Source organism: Trichechus manatus, unplaced genomic scaffold (assembly GCF_000243295.1).
Source record: "Trichechus manatus latirostris isolate Lorelei unplaced genomic scaffold, TriManLat1.0 scaffold00009, whole genome shotgun sequence".
Taxonomy (NCBI): domain Eukaryota; kingdom Metazoa; phylum Chordata; class Mammalia; order Sirenia; family Trichechidae; genus Trichechus; species Trichechus manatus.
Window position 1 is genome coordinate 16,151,700 of NW_004443945.1, and position 17,856 is coordinate 16,169,555.

General features: G+C 37.9%; 1 protein-coding gene across 3 annotated transcripts in view; it reads left to right on the top strand.

The window, feature by feature from the left end:
• The window catches only part of NCALD (neurocalcin delta), a 368,091-nt gene that overhangs the window by 109,761 nt on the left and 240,474 nt on the right, over positions 1–17,856 (top strand). For all 3 annotated transcript variants that reach the window (XM_023726022.1, XM_023726023.1, XM_023726024.1), the window contains exon 2: positions 4,125–4,174. The gene's annotated coding sequence lies outside the window, so the exon portion shown is untranslated. The remainder of the gene's footprint in view (positions 1–4,124; positions 4,175–17,856) is intronic.

The window sequence follows — 17,856 nt, forward strand, 5'->3', positions numbered from 1 at the left end:
GTAAATCCATCCACCTACAGTCACCTGATATTCGACAAGGGCCCAAAGTCCATCAAATGGGGAAAAGACAGTATTTTTAATAAATACTGCTGGCAAAATTGGATGTCCATCTGTAAAAAAATGAAACAGGACCCATACCTCACACCATACACAAAAACTAATTCAAAATGGATCAAAGACCTAAATATAAAACCAATGTCTATAAAGATCATAGAAAAAAATGGTATCAATGCCAGAGACCCTAATACAAGGCATTAGTAGGATACAAACCATAAGTAATAACATACAAACTCGAGAAGATAAGCTAGATAACTGGGATCTTCTAAAAATTAAACACTTATGCTCATCAAAAGACTTCACCAAAAGAGTAAAAAGAGAACCAACAGACTGGGAAAAAAATTTTGGCTATTACAAATCTGACAAAGGTCTAACCTCTAAAATCTGCAGGAAAATCTCACACCTCCACAGCAAAAGGTAAACAATCCAGTTTAAAAATGTTCGAAAGAAATGAACAGACACTTTACCAAAGAAGATATTCAAGCGGCTAACAGACATTGAGGAAATGCTCGCGATCCCTAGCCATTATAGAAATGCAAGCCAAAGTGATAGTGAGACGCCACCTCACTCCGGCATTACTGGCACAAATCAAAAAAACAGAAAATAACAAATGTTGGAGAGGCTTTGGGGAGACTGGAACTCTTACGCACTGCTGGTGGGAATGCAAAATGGTATAACTATTTTGGAAAAATATGGCGTTTCCTTAGGAAGCTAGAAATAGAAATACCGTATGACCCAGCAATCTCACTCCTAGAAATATATCCTAGAGAAATAAGAGTTGTCACACGAATAGACATATGCACACCCATGTTCATTGCAGCATTGTTCACAATAGCAAAAAGATGGAAACAACCTAGATGCCCATCAACAGATGAATAGATAAACTATGGTACATACACACAATGGAGTACTAGGCAATAGTAAAGAATGTTGATGAACCTGCGAAGCATCTCACAACATGGATGAATCAGGAGGGCATTATGCTGAGTGAAATAAGTCAATCACAAAAGGGCAAATATTGTATGACACCACTAGTATAAAAACTCATGAAAAGGCTTACATACAAAAAGAAACAATCTTTGATGGTTACAAGGGAGGGGACGGTTGGGGGTGGAAAAATACTAAATAGACAATAGATAAGTGGTAACTTTGGTGAAGGGTAAGACAGTACACAATACTGGGGAAGCCAGCACAGCTTGTTCAGGGTAAGATCATGGAAGCTCCATGGACAAATCCAAACTCCCTTAGGGACCAAATTGCTGGGCTGAGGGCTGTGGGGACCACGATCTCAGAAAACATCTATCTCAATTGGCATAACATAGCTTATAAACAAAATGTTCTACATTCTGCTCTGGTGAGTAGCGTCCGGGGTCTTAAAAGCCTGTGAGTGGACATCTAAGATACTCCACTGGTCTCATCCCTTGGGGAGCAAGGGAGAATGAAGAAAACTAAAGACACAAGGGAAAGATTAGTCCAAAGGACTAGCAGGCCACAACTACCACGGCCTCCACCAGACTGAGTCCAGTACAACTAGATGGGGCCCGGCTACCACCACTGATTGCTCTGACAGGGATTACAATAGAGGGTCCTGGACAGAGCTGGAGAAAAATGTAAAACAAAATTCTAACTCGAAGAAAGACCAGACTTACTGGCCTGACAGAGACTGGAGAAAAGCTAAGACTATGGCCCCCAGACACCCTTTTAGCTCAGTAATGAAGTCACTCCAGTGTTTCACTTTTTAGCCAAAGATTAGACAGACCCATAGGACAAAATGAGACTAAAGGGGCACACCAGCCCAGGGGCGAGGACCTGAAGGCAGGCGGGGACAGGAAAGCTGGTAATAGGGAACCCAAGGTTGAGAAGGGAGAATACTGACATGTGGGGTTGTTAACCAATGTCATAAAACAATATATGTACTAACTATTTAACGAGAAGCTAGTTTGTTCTGTAAACCTTCATCTAAAGTACAATTAAAAAGAATAACTGAAAAAAAATTAATCAGATATGTATGTAATCTACAAAATTTCTCTTTTTGTATATGTTTCCATGAAAAGTTATTGTGTAAAGAAAGGAGGATGTACTCCATTGATTATTTACACCTGCATTTATGTGTGTTCATGTTCTATCCATCCCACTTCCATCATTTACTCATCAATCTCTAAGAAAAAATAGGTAAGCTAATAGGCTGCATTTCAGTATACTTCTTTGAACAGATCAGTGAAACTTGTCCAATAAAGACAATAGAGCATAGTGCTTTACACCTTCTCATGTGATGTCCTCTTCTTCTCCTGGTCTCACACAAAGGACGTGGACACCACCAACTAGCATGGTCTTTAATGACCTGTCTAGTTTGATACTAGAGAAAACTATCAGGGCCCTAGGTCAGTTCTGGTAACTGCTCCTTTATTCACTTTGCCATTTTAACCAAGAACCTGTTTTTTCAGTGAAATCTGAAAGTCTGAAACAGAGTTAACTACATATATATATATATATATATTTTAAAAATGTAAGATACTGTGAATTCACTTTGATTTGATTCCATATCTTAACAATGAAAAACCTTAGAATGTCACTTTTCAAGTAATACGTCTGTAATATGTTTGTATGTCAAGAAAGCAACTATGAGATAAGGGAAAATATGTAAAAACCACTTTACAGATTTTTTTTTCAGTTATAAAAATCACGTTTGAACACTTTAGAAAGATAGATTTCATTAAACCAGAACCTCTTATATAGTACCTGTGTTTAAGAATATACAAATTATTGTGAGTAAGAAAAACATTAAGAATCTATCTTAGAACAGAATTTTTAGGTTGCTGGAAATACAAATCGAATAATAGCTATCATTTGTGGAACACACAGTGTTTCAATAATTTACCCAAAACCCTTACACTGAAATATACTGCCTCTGGTCTATGTTCAAAAAGATGAATTTATTAATTCTTTAGTAAAATTCCTAGTTGTGCTTTAACTGTAGTCAATTCTCTGTTAAATGCTTGGAGGAATATGAGTCCTTGGTGTATTGACTACAAGGCATATTGCAATAATTGGTACATCACTGAATACCCTGAAATCAGCAGAGTGTTCTATTTTTTCCAACATGTCAGGTGCTATACTTTTTCTGCTTGAATTATTAACAATTCTTTTTTTTTAATAAAAAATGAAGGATATTTAGAAACCTAAACAACTGAACAGTTCTTAGTATTTCGTTCTTAATGAAAGTGACACTCTGATATTTAAGAATTCAATGATGTAGGTTTTTGTTTGCTTGTTTATTTTTAACAAGTTTTCTGGAGGGCTTTGACCCTCTTGGTACTTTTGGAACTATATTAGATAGACTAATTAAATTGTCTAGCTGGTGCTCCCAGAGATACTAAAATGCATTTCTTATCAATGAGAGGTTATAAAGTAGTTATGATGACAGACACAAAATCTGAGAGACCTTCCCCTGCCTCATTATCGATAGGATCCAATAGATCATGCGCCCTCTTCCTTGAAGTCTCCTCAATCAGACATGCTTCTGACACCCCCCTGCCCTATGAATGTAGCCCATGTATTATCCCCATTTATTGACCTATTTTTATTGTTGCATTACAGGGACTGTGTCTGCTAATTCTTCTTTAAATGTCCCTATGTTTGTTACACCAGGAAGAAGGCTCAGTGGGTGCTTGCTGGGAATTAAAAATGAAGGCCCTTGTGCTTGAGCTTCCCTTTGCTTAATCCTGCATCCTCTTCCAAGGAGTGTATAAATATCAACAAGAACTCAATCCCTCACTCCCATTTTACTAGTCTGTGCCACACGGGGTCTCCATGAGTCAGAATCAACTTGACTGCAAGTGGTTTCATTTCGGCCTCTTTTTTTCTTGGGGAGTCCTTTCTGCCAAGCTTTATCCCTACCCTAACCTGCACTCTCTTTTCAAGAAAAACGCTATTGAAAACTAAGCCCAAGTCACGGGATGCCTCACAGTGCTCTATCTACTAAAATAGATTGGGATAAATGACCCCAAAGCAAATGGTCCTGTAAGATATTTGCATTCAGTATTGTTATTTTGCTTCTTTTCTTTTAGATTATCTCAACTTTGGTCTCCTGGAACCACCTACTAAGGACAATTATAAAGTAAGTACATATTTTTAATTTTCTTCTCCATTGAGCTGTAAATGGAATTCTGGGCTTTGTTCAATGGTTTTCATGAAAGACAGTTTCATTCAAATATTATATAAAAGAATAGTAGCGTAATGAACATTGGAATTTCCTCTATGGGAAAAAATATTAAACCCCCACTTTAAAACTTATGGAAAGGATAAATGGATAGAAATGGCATAAATAAGGCTCTGCCTATAGTTCTTGAATATTACCTGTAGCATACAAAAGTATATTTGCAGCCACTGAGTGGGCTGGTTTTTATATACCGTCTTCATCCCTGGCAGCTGCCAGAGTTCTCTCAAGGAGTGCATTCCAACAGCCTCCTCTGTCATTTTTAATTGCCAAGAGATATGTAAAATGGCATTAAGCACCAACGTACTTCCGGCAAAGAATTTGGCACATAATAGATATTTGTTAGAGAATGTGAATGGATGGATTAATTAATTAATTCATTGACTAATTTTATAATTTTCCCATTCTATAATTTCTTTCTTTTTTAAAATACGTTATTGTGCTTTAGGTGAAAGTTTGCACAGCAGATTAGGTTCCCATTTAACAATTTTTATACAGATTGTTCCATGACATTGGTAACAATTTTTATAATGTGTTAGCATTCTCCTTATTTTCATTCCGTTTGTCTGTTTCCATTGATCTATCTTCCCTTTCCCTCTTTGTCTTCTCATCTTTGCTTCTGGGTAACTGTTGACCATTTGGTCTCATATAGTTGATTGTTTAAGGGAGCACATTACTCAAGGGTGATATTGTTTATTTTACAAGCCATTCTACATTTGGCTGAAAGGTGATCTGCAGAAATAGCTTCTTTTCCAAGTTCAAAGGGTATCTTAGGGCGATAGTCTCAGGGGTTCCTATTGGTCCAGTAGGTTTGGACTTTTTTAGGAATTTGAGTTTTGTTCTAGGATGTAGAACATTGTCTTTGTGACCTATGTTATGCCAATTGACTAAGCTGTCCCTCGAGACTTACGTTTCCAGGCCTTTTGACCCAGTAAAGCAATCCCATGAGTTGTTTGATATGTCAGGAAGCCTCCGTAACTGTGCCCCCTATGTGGTTTGTTGTATATGTGGATATATGTGCAGCGCACACAAACATGTGTATACATAGGTCTACAGATACACCTATACATGTATATGCATGTATTTGTATATGCCTTCCTATATACATATATGCATCCATGTCTACCTGCATAACCACACACATATTTTTTGGTTGTTTTTACTGTTGTTGCAAAATTGTATATATTATAGCATTTACTGAAATTGTCCCTTTTTCTTGCCTACTTCTTAGTGTATTTATTTACCTTGGTCAAGTTGTGCTGACTTCATCCATATTTGGGATTGCCTTTCCCATCACCAAAAGTAACAAGCGTCTACTATGTAGAAAGTGATTCCCCCTCCTTGCCCTCCCATCCCTGGTAACCATCAAAGAACTTTGCTATCTGTTTGTGTATCTATTCTTGACTTTTTGTAATAGTGGGACCATACAATATTTGTCTTTTTGAGATTGACTTATTTCACTCAGCATAAGATTGTCCTCCACATTCATCCATGTTATAAGATGTTTCATGGACTCCTCATTATTTTTTATAGTTGCGTAGTACTGTGTTTTTATGAAACTGCGGGCTTTCTGCTTTTATTTGCCAGCCACACCCTCCCCCTGCGAGGTATTTTCCTAAGTGCGCTATGCTAATTTTTTTTACAATAACATGTGGAAGAGGATTGGCACGGCAGTGTTTGTAAGGGTCCCTTGAAGGGGGGAGGGAGCGTGACTGGCAAACAAACAGAAAGTGTGTGTTATTTACATAAAAATACAGTATTCCATTCTATGTTTATACCACAATTTGTTTATCCATTCATGTGTTTTGATGGGCACTTAGATCATTTCCATCTTTTTGCTATTATGAATACTGCTGCAATGAACATGTGCCTACGTCTATTCATGTCACTGCTCTTATGTCTCTAGGATATATACCTAGGAGTGGGATTGCTGGACCATAAGGTATTTCTATTTCTAGCTTTTTGAGGAAGTGCCATACTGTTTTCCATATGGTTGTACCATTTTACAATCCCACCAACAATGTATAAGAGTTCCAATCCCCCTGCAACCTTGATAACATTTGTTGTTTTCTGTTTGTCTGATCATTGCCCTTTTTACAGGGGGAGGATGGTGTCTCATTGTAATTTTTATTTGCATCTCTCTAATGGCTGATGATAGGGTCCTGGTGGCGCAGTGGTTAAGTGTTTGGCTGCTGTCTTACTCGCTATAACAGAAATACCACAAGTGGATGGTTTTAACAAAGAGAAGTTTATTCTCTCACAGTCTAGTAGGCTACAAGTCCAAATTCAGGGCATCAGCTCCAGGGAAAGGCCTTCTCTCTCTGTCGGCTCCAGAGGGAGGTCCTTGTCATCAGTCTTCCCTTGGTCTGGGAGTATCTCAGTGCAAGAACCTCAGGTCCAAAGGACGCACTCTGCTCTTGGCACTACTTTCTTGGTGGTATGAAGTTCCCCTGTGTCTCTGCTTGCATCTCTTTTATTTCTCAAAAGAGATTGGCAAGACACTATCCAGTCTTGTATGCCTCATTAGTATAACTGTCGCTAATCCATCTTATTAGATGATAGTGATTGAATTTACAACACATAAGTAAATCACATCAGATTACAAAATGGTACACAATTATACGATACTGGGAATCATGACCCAGCCAAGTTGACAGATATTTTTGGGGGACACAATTCAATCCATGACTACTGCTAACCAAAAAGTCAGCAGTTTGAATCCACCAGCCACTCCTTGGAAACCCTATGGGGCAGTCCTACTCTGTCCAATAGGGTCGCTATGAGTTGGAATTGACTCGACAGCAACTGGTACAGGTACAGGTAATAGCTAATGATAGAGAGCATCTTTTCATGTATTTGTTGGCCGCCTGAATGTCCTCTTTGGTGAAGTGTCAGTTCATGTCCTTTGTGCATTTTTTGATTGGATTGTTTGTCTTTTTTTTGTTGAGTTGTTGAAGTTTTCTATAAATTTTAGAGATTAGTCCCTTGTCGGATATGTCATTGCCAAAGATTTTTTCCCAGTCGGTAGGTTCTCTTGGTAAAGTCTTTTGATGGGCATAAGTATTTAATTTTTAGGAGGTTCAGTTATCTAATTTATCTTCTCTTGTTCGTGCATTTTTAGTTTTGTTTTATGGGTTATTTATGCCAAAAATTCGGTCCCCTAATTTTGACCCTATGTTATCTTCCAGGAACTTTACAGTTTTAGCTTTAACATTTAGGTCTTTGCTCCATTTTGAGTTAGTTTTTGTGCATGGTGTGAGGTTGGATCCTGATTCATTTTTCTGCCTGTGGGTAGTCAATTTTGCCAGCACCATTTGTTAAAGAGACTATTTCTTCACCCACCGAATGGCCTTTAACCCTTTGTCAAAGATCAGCTGCCCGTAGGTGGCTGGATTTACTTCTGGGTTCTCAATTCTGTCCATTGGTCTATGTGTCTGTCATTGAACCAGTACAAGGCTGTTTTGATTACCATGGCTGTTTAGTAAGTTTTGAGATAGGGAAGTGTGAGGCCTCCTACTTTGTTCTTTTTCTTCAATATTGCTTTAGCTATTTGGGGGCTGTTTGCTTTCCATATAAAGTTGCAGATTAGTTTTTCCATTTCATTAAAGAATGTTGTTTAGATTTGAATTGGGATTGCATTATATCTATAGATCGCTTTTGATAATGTTGCAATTTCACAATGTTAAGTCTTCCAATCCATGAGCATGGAATATTTTTCTATTTATGTAGATCTCTTTTGGGTTCTTGTGGTACTGTGCTATAGTTTTTCTTGTATAAGTCTTTTACATTCCTGGTTAGGTTTATTCTGAGGTATTTCCTCCTTCTGGAGGCTATTGTAAATGGTAATGATTTTTTTATTTCCTTTTCAGAGTCCTCCTTGTTAGTGTAGAAGAACCTAGCAGATTTTTGTGTTTTGATCTTGTACCCTGCCACTTTGCTGAATCCTTCCATTAGTTCCAGTAGCTTTCTTGTGGAGTTTCTGAGGTTTTCTATGTATAAGATCATGTCATTTGTAAATAAGAATAGTTTTACTTCTTCCTTTCCAATTTGAATACCCTTTATTTCCCTTTCTTGCCTTATTATTCTAGCTAGGGCTTCCAGTACAATATTGAATAATCAACATTGAATAAGAGTGATGATAAAGGTTATCCTTATCTCATTCCCATCTCAAGGGGAACACTCTCAACCTTTCTCCATTGAGAAAAACGTTGGCGGTTTGTTTTGCATATATGCCCTAATTATGCCAAGGAATTTCCTTCCAATTTTTATTTTGCTGAGATTTTTTATCAGGAAAGGGTGTTGGATTTTATCAAATACCTTTTCTGTGTCATTGAGATGATCGTGTGATTCTTTTCCTTGGTTTTATTTGAGGTGAATTACATTGATTGATTTTCTAATGTTGAACTACCCTTGCATCCCTGGTACGAATCCAACTAGATCATGATGTATTATTTTTTTTGATATGTTGTTGAATTCTGTTGGCTAGAATTTTGTTGAGAATTTTTGCAGCTATATTCATGAGGGATATTGGTCTGTAATTTTCTTTTTTTAGTGATGTCTTGGCCTAGCTTTGGAATCAGGCTTAGGTTGGCTTCATAGAATAAATTAGGGAGTATTCCTTCCTTTTGTATGTTCTGGAATAGTTTGAGTAGAATTGATGTCAACTCTTCGCTGAATGTATGGTAGAATTCTCCAGTGAAGCCATCTGGAGCAGACCATTTTTTTGTTGAGAGTATTTTTAATGATGTCTTCAATTTATTCTTTTATTATGGGTCTGTTCAAATTTTCTACCTCTGTTTGTGTTAGTTTGGGTAGATAGTGTGTTTCTAGAAATTTGTCCATTTCTTTTAAGTTTTCAAATTTGTTGGAGTACAATTTTTCATAATATTCTGTTATAATCCTTTTTATCTCAGTTGGTTCTGTTGTAATGTCACCCATCTCATTTTTTATTTTGATGATTAGCATCTTCTCATTTTTTTCTTTTGTCTGTTTGGCCAGTGGTTTGTCAATTTTATTAGTCCTCTCAAAGAATCAACTTCTAGTCTTGTTAATTCTTTCCATTGTTTTTTCTGTTTCTATTTCATTTATTTCTGCTCTGATCTTTATTTCCTTTTTTCGATGACTACGGATTTCTCTGCTGCTCTTTTTCTATTCATTTGAGTTGTAGGGTTAAGCTATTGATTTTGGCCCTTCTTTTTTGATATGTGCATTTATTGCTGTAATTTCTCCTGTGAGCACTGCTTTTGCTGTGTCGCAAAGGTTTTGATATGTTATGTTTTCATTCTCATTTGATTCTAAGGATTTTTTAGTTTTATTTTTAATTTCTTCTATTACTCAATAGTTTTTAAATAAGGTGTTATTCAATTTTGATATATTTAAATTTTTTCCTTATTTCTAGTTTTATACAGTTATGATCAGAGAAGATGCTTTCTATTATTTCAATGTTTTTGAATTTATTGAGGCTAGCTTTGTGGCCTAAAATATGGTCTATTCTGGAGAATGATCCATGTGCATTGGAGAAGAATGTGTGCTGTGCTGCTGTTGGGTTGTGTGTCCTGTATATGTCTGAGGTTGAGCTGGTTAATTGTGTTATTTAGATCTTCTGTATCTTTGCTGAGTTTCTTTCTAGATGTTCTGTCCATCATCAAAACGGATGTGTTAAAGTTTCCTACTGTTGTTATAGAACCGTCTATTTCTCTTTTTAATTTTGTTAGAGTTTGTTTCATGTATTTTGGAGTTCTGTCATTGGGTACATAAATATTTATTATGGTTATATCTTATTGGTGTATTGACACTTTAATCATTATATAATGCCCTGCTATGTTTCTTACAATGGATTTTGATTTTGACTTATTAGAGATTATTATTGCCACTTCTCTCTTTTGGTTACTGTTTTGTTGATATATTTTTTCCGTTCTTTGATTTTTAACCTATTTATGTCACTGTGTCTAAGGTGTGTCTCTTGTAGGCAACATATTAATGGGTCATGTTTTTTTATCCATTCTGCTATTCTCTGTCTCTTGACTGTTGCATTTAAACCATTTACATTCAGTGTGATTATCGATAGGTATGAATTTACTGCTGCCATTTTGTTGTGCTTTTTTTGCAGTATTAACAGTTTCTTTGTTCCACTTAATTTTCCATGCTGAGTTTGTTTGGTTTATGGATTTTCTTTTCATATCCTTCTTTGTTGTTAATTTTGTGTTTACTGAGTCTATTTTTATTTTCTTCTTGATTTTGATGACTAGATTTATTAATTTTCTTTGTGTTTACTCTGAAATTTACCTTTATCTTCATAAGTTTAAAAAAGTCTGTTATATCTTGATATCGCCTTGACTTCCTCTTCATTTGGAAGTCCTATAACTACACCATTTAATCCCCTTTTTGTTTTGAAGTTGTGATCATTTACAGATTGACATCTCCAGTTCCCTGTTTTCAGTTTTATTTTTCTTTTGTGCATTCTTTATCTGGGTTGATATCTGGGTGATGCTGTCATGTGTCTTAATCTCAGGTTGTTGTCTGATATCGTTGGTTCTTTGTCTGAAAGACTCCCTTTAATATTTCTTGTAAGGTTGGTGTGGTTTTTACAAATTCTCTTAACTTCTGTTTTTCTGGGGATGTCTAGTTTCGCCATCGTATTTGAAAGATGGTTTTGCTGGATGTAGAATTCTTGTTTAACGATTCTTTTATTTTGGGGTTTTCTATATGTCAACCCGTTGTCTTCTTCCCTACATGGTTTCTGCCAAGAAATCAGTGTTTAGTCTTATTGGTGCCTTTTTGCAGGTGATATTTTGTTTTTCATGAACTGCTCTCAGAATTCTTTCTTTGTCTTTGGAAAGTTTGATTATGATATGTTTGATGACTTTCTTTTGGGGTCTATCCTGTATGGCATTCGTTGAGTTTCTTGGATGGAAGCCTTCTCATCTTTCATGATATTAGGGAAGTTCTCTGCTAATAAACCTTTAAAAATTCTCTCTGTGCTTTTTCCGCCCTCTTCTTCTGGAATTCCTATTACATGTAAATTATTACTTTAGATAGTGTCCCACATAACTCTTAGGCTTTCTTCATTTTTCTTCTTTCTTTTTTCTGATGGTTGCTTAAACAAATTAGTATCAAAGGATTTGTCCTCTATTTCACTGATTCTTCCATTGATTCAATTCTACATCTGTGTCCTTCCATTGAGTTATCTATTTTTGATATTTCATTGTTATCGTTAATCTTTTGGATTTCTAGTTGTTGTTTCTTTATGGTTTCTAATTGCCTATTTTGTCATTTTGTTCTTATATTGTTTTCCTGAATTATTCTAGGGTTTTGTTTGTGTTTTCCTTGATCTTTTTGAGGATCCTATATATAAGTCTTTCAAATTCCTTATCAGGTAATTCCATTACCATCTCTTCCTCAGTAAGATTTACTGCCCCTTAATTTTGCTCACTTGTTTGAGCCATCTTATCCTGTTTCTTCATCTGATTTGTTATTGTCTGCTGTCTCTGAGGCATTACAGTGTTAATTAATTAATTAATATATTTCTTTGTTGATTGTACGTAAGTTTGTTTTGTGCTGATTTTTAAAATGTGTTTTGATATATCTGGAGTTTTGTTTCTTCCCTTTCTCTTTAGAACGTGTTTCTTCTTTTGTATTATTTTAATTGTTATTGTCTTATGGTTCTTGTCTGTGTGTGACTTTGGAAGTGTCTGTTGTCTGGACGTGATTTCCTCTCACTAGCGGGTCTGGTGAGTCTCACCCACATGCGAGTCTTCTGTGATTATGCTCATATATCTTCCCTTACCAGATTGAGTGAAGGTGGGAGAGCAGGTTCTTTCCTTGATATTGAATGACAAGAGTTGGGTGGTCAGGGCCCTGCCACAGCCCTTGTGGGACCATGGGGTCCTTCTGAGTTGGTGCTTGCAGTTAGTATTATGTTCTCTGGCGGTCAGGGCAGGACATCTCCATATCCACAGTGAGGGAGTGCTATCCAAATGGACAGGGTAGGCCCACTGTATGTGCACGAATTGGTGTCTCAGTAGATGGTTGGATATCAAGGGGTTTCAGTGCAAGTGCAGACAGCCTGCAGGAACTGTTTGGGTGTGTGATTGTTATATTGCAGCTGGGTGGTATTGGATGAGGACGCTAGGATCTCCTGTTCATCATTTGACAGAGGTGCAAACGGCATCTGTCAGGCTGTGACTGGCATTTCTGATGAGGTAATGTGTCTGTATGGCCAGTCACTGGGGTATGGGTGCAGGGAGCGTTCTCACTGGTCGCTGGGTAGGGTACTGTGTGTGTACACTGCTGGTTGCTGAGTGATAGGGGCAAGGGTGCATGGGTCACTAGTCACCAGGTGGATGGCACAGGAAATCACATTGCTGGTCACCGGTGGGTGGAGTGGCGGGAATAGGGGAGGGGGTTCTTGTGCCACTGGTCTCCGGGCAGGCTGGGTGGTTTGGGGAGGGGCAGCGTGGGCAGAAGCCTCTGGTTGCAGGTCTGATGGTGTGGGAGGGCACACCGTGAATTGCTGGGTGGGAGGCGGGGGACTACCACTGGTCTCTGGGAGGACAATGGGGGAGGGGAGGGGATCGTGTTGCCCCAGTCTCTGGTGTGGTGCTGGAGTACTCCCTACAGAGTACAGCCAGTGATCAGGACTTAGCCCCAACTAAATGTGAGGAGGTGGGGGTGTCCGGAGTCCAGATATGTGGGGGATCTCTAGTCACCACTTCAAGCGTCCTCCATTCTGCCAGGGCCACCTGCCCAAATGATCAGGAACCATCGCTGGTGAGTTTTTCTGTCCCTGTTTTCTGACTCCCTCCCTGCTCTACGATCACCTGGATCCAGTTTATGTTCTGCTCACCTTCCTTTGCTCTAGGTTTGTCTACATAGTATCTCTGTCTCCTGTTGGGGAATCTGTGAAGTTGCCTTCCTGTGCTTCTCACACGGGAATGCTGCTTACTTAGTCTCAAGATGGCCACGCTGCACCAGGCAGGCTGGCAGGGCACCTACAGTTTGTAAGTCTCCTTGTTCACTATTTTCATTCAGTTTCTCCTTCCTTCAGTGTTCAGTTGAATTCTTCATCCTTCCATTTGCTGTTCTGGGTTCCCAGATTGTCATCTGTATCTGTTTTGCTTAGTTTCTTGGTTCTTTGCTGTAGGGGGACAGCATAATGTACCTGACTAAGCTGCCATCTTGGGCTGTCTGCTAATTAATAAATTTTGTGTGGCAACTTTGTGAGGTCCTCATCACAGTGAAACAGTATGTTGCAGTTGTTTGTGCTCCAACTCTGGAGCCAGATGTTTGGGTTCCACTCTTGGCTCTGCCACTTACTAGCTTCAGGGCTTTGGCCACTTTTCTGAAGTTCTCAGTGTCTTGGTTTTTTCTATTCATAAAACAGGGATAATAGTAGTACCTATCTTGTTGTTGTTGGTATGAGGTTGTTATAAGAATTAAGTGAATTAATATTTGCAAAATGCTTAAAACAGCCCCTGGCATCTATTAATCTCCGTAAAAAGGTTTGTTGAATTAATTAAAATAAATTATACATATAGGAACATTCTGAGGTCCCATATTTAAAGACCAAAAAACTATTTTGGCATAGAAGCAATGATACCCAAGTAGCAATGGGCACACATACTACTCAGAGCTTTGTTTCTAACACTATTCTCCAGTAAAAGAGCCAGCACTCCTTGAAGTAATGGCATGTTCTAGGGTCAGGGCAGGAAATATACAAGATGAGCCTCAAGCATCTTATAGTACCAGAAAGTAAGGAAATGCTAAAACGATAACAATAACAAAAATGCACACACAGTAATGGGGGTATGTCAAAGGGATACAGGAGTCAACTGAAAGTATTCCCAATGGCCAAAGCTGGAACAATTTAAACAATCTGAACAACAATATAAATAAAGTTATATTCCAAAGTAAAATATAACCCGAAGTATAAAATAAACATTCATGAATTCATACTGATATAAATAAGTGATTGAATGAATAAATTAATGGGGTAAAATAAATAGTCTATGCAGAAGAATTCCAAATAATTTATGTAGATACTTTGCCCTTAATAAGGAGGAGCATGACTTCTCACTCTTTAAGTATGGGCTGCGCATAGCGAGTTTCTTCTAAAGAGTACAATATGGAAAGGGAGTCAAAAAATACAATTTTACAGTACAGAAATGTGACAAATACTACCTCAAGTTAGGTGAACAAGGTTAACTTCAAAAACAATATGTAATATTGATAGTATCTACCCTTGATATACTCAAAGCGACCCTACAGGTCGGAATCAACTCAATGGCACGCAACAACAATCCTTGATATAATACGATAAATGTGTCATTTTACCTATGTGGTCTTCCTCCCAAAAACACATTACCCAGTCTAATCATGAAAAAAAGTCAGATAAATCCAAGCTGAAGGACATTCTGCAAAATACTTGAACAACAACAGCAAAACCAAACCTGTTGCTGTCCAGTCCATTCCGACTCATAGCGACCCTATAGGATAGAGTAGAAACTGCCCTATAGGGTTTCCAAGGAGCAGCTGGTGAATTCAAACTGCTGACCTTTTGGTTAGCAGCTGAGCTGTTAACCACCGCGCCAGCAGGCTCCGAATAAAGTATCATCAGCGGCTCTGTAGAAGAAAGATGTGGCAGTCTGCTTCCGTAAAGATTTCAGTCTCGGAAATCCTATGAGGCGGTTCTACCCTGTCCTATAAGGTTGCTATGAGTCAGAATCGACTCGACAGCAACAAGTTTATAGTTAATAGTAATGTATCAATATTGTTTCATTAATTGTAATAAACATACCATACGAAGATATTCATAATAAGGGTAACTAGGTGAGAACTGTATGTACTATTTTCACAATAATACTGTAAATCTAAAACTGTTTAAAATAAAAACTTAATTTGAAAAAATAATGAAGCACAAGCATCAAAAACAAAAAACTGGTTTGGAGATATACTCGCCAATTTTTAAGTACTAAAATAAAAGTATTTTGGTAAATGTTGAATCTAATTCATTTATGTCTTGAGACTCATAAATGGAGAATTATTTTCTGAATTTAAGTTTTGAATTGGACAAAGGTATACACATTTACAAAGCATTTTTCTCTATTTCTGAAATCCTTCCCCTGGCAAAAAAAAAAATACCAAACCCATTGCCATTGAGTCAGTTTCGACTCATGGCAACCCCATGTGCTATAGAATTGAACAGAGAAATCCTGAAAAGGAGGAAGAAAATATCAATTGGCAAGGCAAAACTTTTTTGCAAGATGACTGTTATTCAAGTTCAAAGGCTTTCTGAACTAGTGGATTATAACGTGTATTAGTTACATATTGCTGCATAACAAAATTACCACAAATTTAGTGACTTAAAACTGCATATATTTATTATCTCAGTTTCCGTGGATCAGGAGTCTGGGTGCAGATTAAGCTTGGTTGTAATCACAATGGTTGGGCTATTTTTCTTTCTGGAGCTCCTTTTCTTTTTTTTTCTCCACCCAAGCCCACGTGGTTGTTGGGTCGTTGGCAGTGTTCAGTTGAGTTGTGCCTGAGTTCAGAGTTGAGGTTGTAGGAATGAGATCCTCGTTTTCTTGTTGACTGTCTCCTGGGGTGATTTTCGTCTCTGAGGTGTCGCCCACAGTTCCTTGCCACATTGCCTTCTCACAGATGCTCTCACAACGTGGCAGCTTACTTCTTCAAAGCTGGAAGGAGAATCTCCCAGGCCAGTTCACTGAGATAGAGTCTAACATTATGTAACCTAATCACCGTAGTGACTCTCCCATTGCTTTTGCCATAGTCTGTTGGCTAGAAGCAAGTCACAGATTGTACCTGCACTTAAGGAGAGGGGCTTATCCGACGGTATGACTTACTGGGGATCATTTTACTGTATGTCACTGCAACATAAAAGTTTTGAAAGAAATAAACATAGCTAGGCATTGGTATCACCATCATCCATGAACAAACTAAACAAGGCGAAGACAAACTGGTAACACTTTGAAACAAAATACAGCTTGCTGTTGATAAATAGGTTTCACACCTACTGCCTACACACACACACACACACACAGAGTTGTTTAAAAATACTTTTCTAAATTATCAACTGAGAGTTAGGATTATTTGAAGACGAAGGAGTCAGAGAAAAATATGTGGGGTGAGCTCATAAATACCTCACCATTTCCTAGTGCTTTTTTTAAGCCAGGAAAATATTTCACAAAATTCCGCTCTCAATTCAATCATAACAATGTTTGTGCACTCTAAAAACTCACTTTATAAAAGTTCCAATAATAAGATCTTCTTTTCAACTTTTCATTACTATTAATCTTTTCATTTTAAGACTGTTTAGTTTTTTAGTACTTATGTTTATCCTGTCTGCTAGTAAGGATACTGTTTGGTTATTTTTTAATTTACATTTTTACATGACACTTACAAATTTTTATATATTAAATGTATTAAATATTCATTTTTCACCAATTTCTTTTTATGTATTTGGAATCCTTTTTTTTAATTATTATTTTTTAATTAAACTTCAGATGAAGGTTTACAGAACAAATAGTTTCTCATTAAACAGTGAGTACACATATTGTTCTAGACAATGGTTAACAATCCCACAACATGTCAACACTGTCCCTTCTCAAGCTTGTGTTCCCTATTACCAGCTTTCCTGTCCCCCCCTGCCTTCTAGTCCTTGTCCCTGGACTGTTGTGCCCCATTAGTCTTGTTTTGTTTTATGGGGCTGTCTAATCTTTGGCTGAACGGTGAACCTCAGGAGTGACTTCACCACTGAGCTAAAAGGTTGTCCGGGGGCCATACTCTCAGGGTTTCTCCAGTCTATCAGGCCAGTAAATCTGGTCTTTTTCTGTGAGTTAGAGTTTTGTTCTACATCCTTCTCCAGCTCTGTCCAGGACCCTCTGTTGTGATCCCGGTCAGAGCAGTCAGTGGTGGTAGCCGGGCACCATCTAGCTGTACTGGACTTAGTCTGGTGGAGGCCATCATAGTTGTGGTCCATTAGTCCTCTGGACTAATCTTTTCCTTGTATCCTGTTCTCTTCATTCTCCCTTGCTGCTGAAGGAGTGAGACCAGTGGAGTATCTTAGATGGCTGCTCACGGGCACTTAAGACCCCAGACGCTACTCACCGAGATAGAATGTAGAACATTGTCTTTATAAACTGTGTTATGCCAATTGAGCTAGATTTCCCGGAGACCATAGTCCCCGCAGCCCTCCGACCAGCAATTCAGTCCCTCAGGGAGTTTGATGTGTCTATGGAGCTTCCATGACCTTTCCTGGTACAAGTTGTGCTGGCTTCCCCAGTATTGTGTACTGTCTTACCCCTCACTAAAGTTACCACTTATCTATTGTCTGTTTAGTCCCCCCCACCCCTCCCATCCCTTGTAACCAACAAGCATTATTTCTTTTTGTGAGTAAACTTTTACATGAGTTTTTACAGTAGAGGTCTCATACAATATTTGTTGTTTTGTGATTGAATTATTTCACTCAGCATAATGTCCTCCAGTTTCAGCCATGTTATGAGATGCTTCACAGGTACATCATTGTTCTTGCATAATATTCCATTGTGTATATGTACCATAGTTTG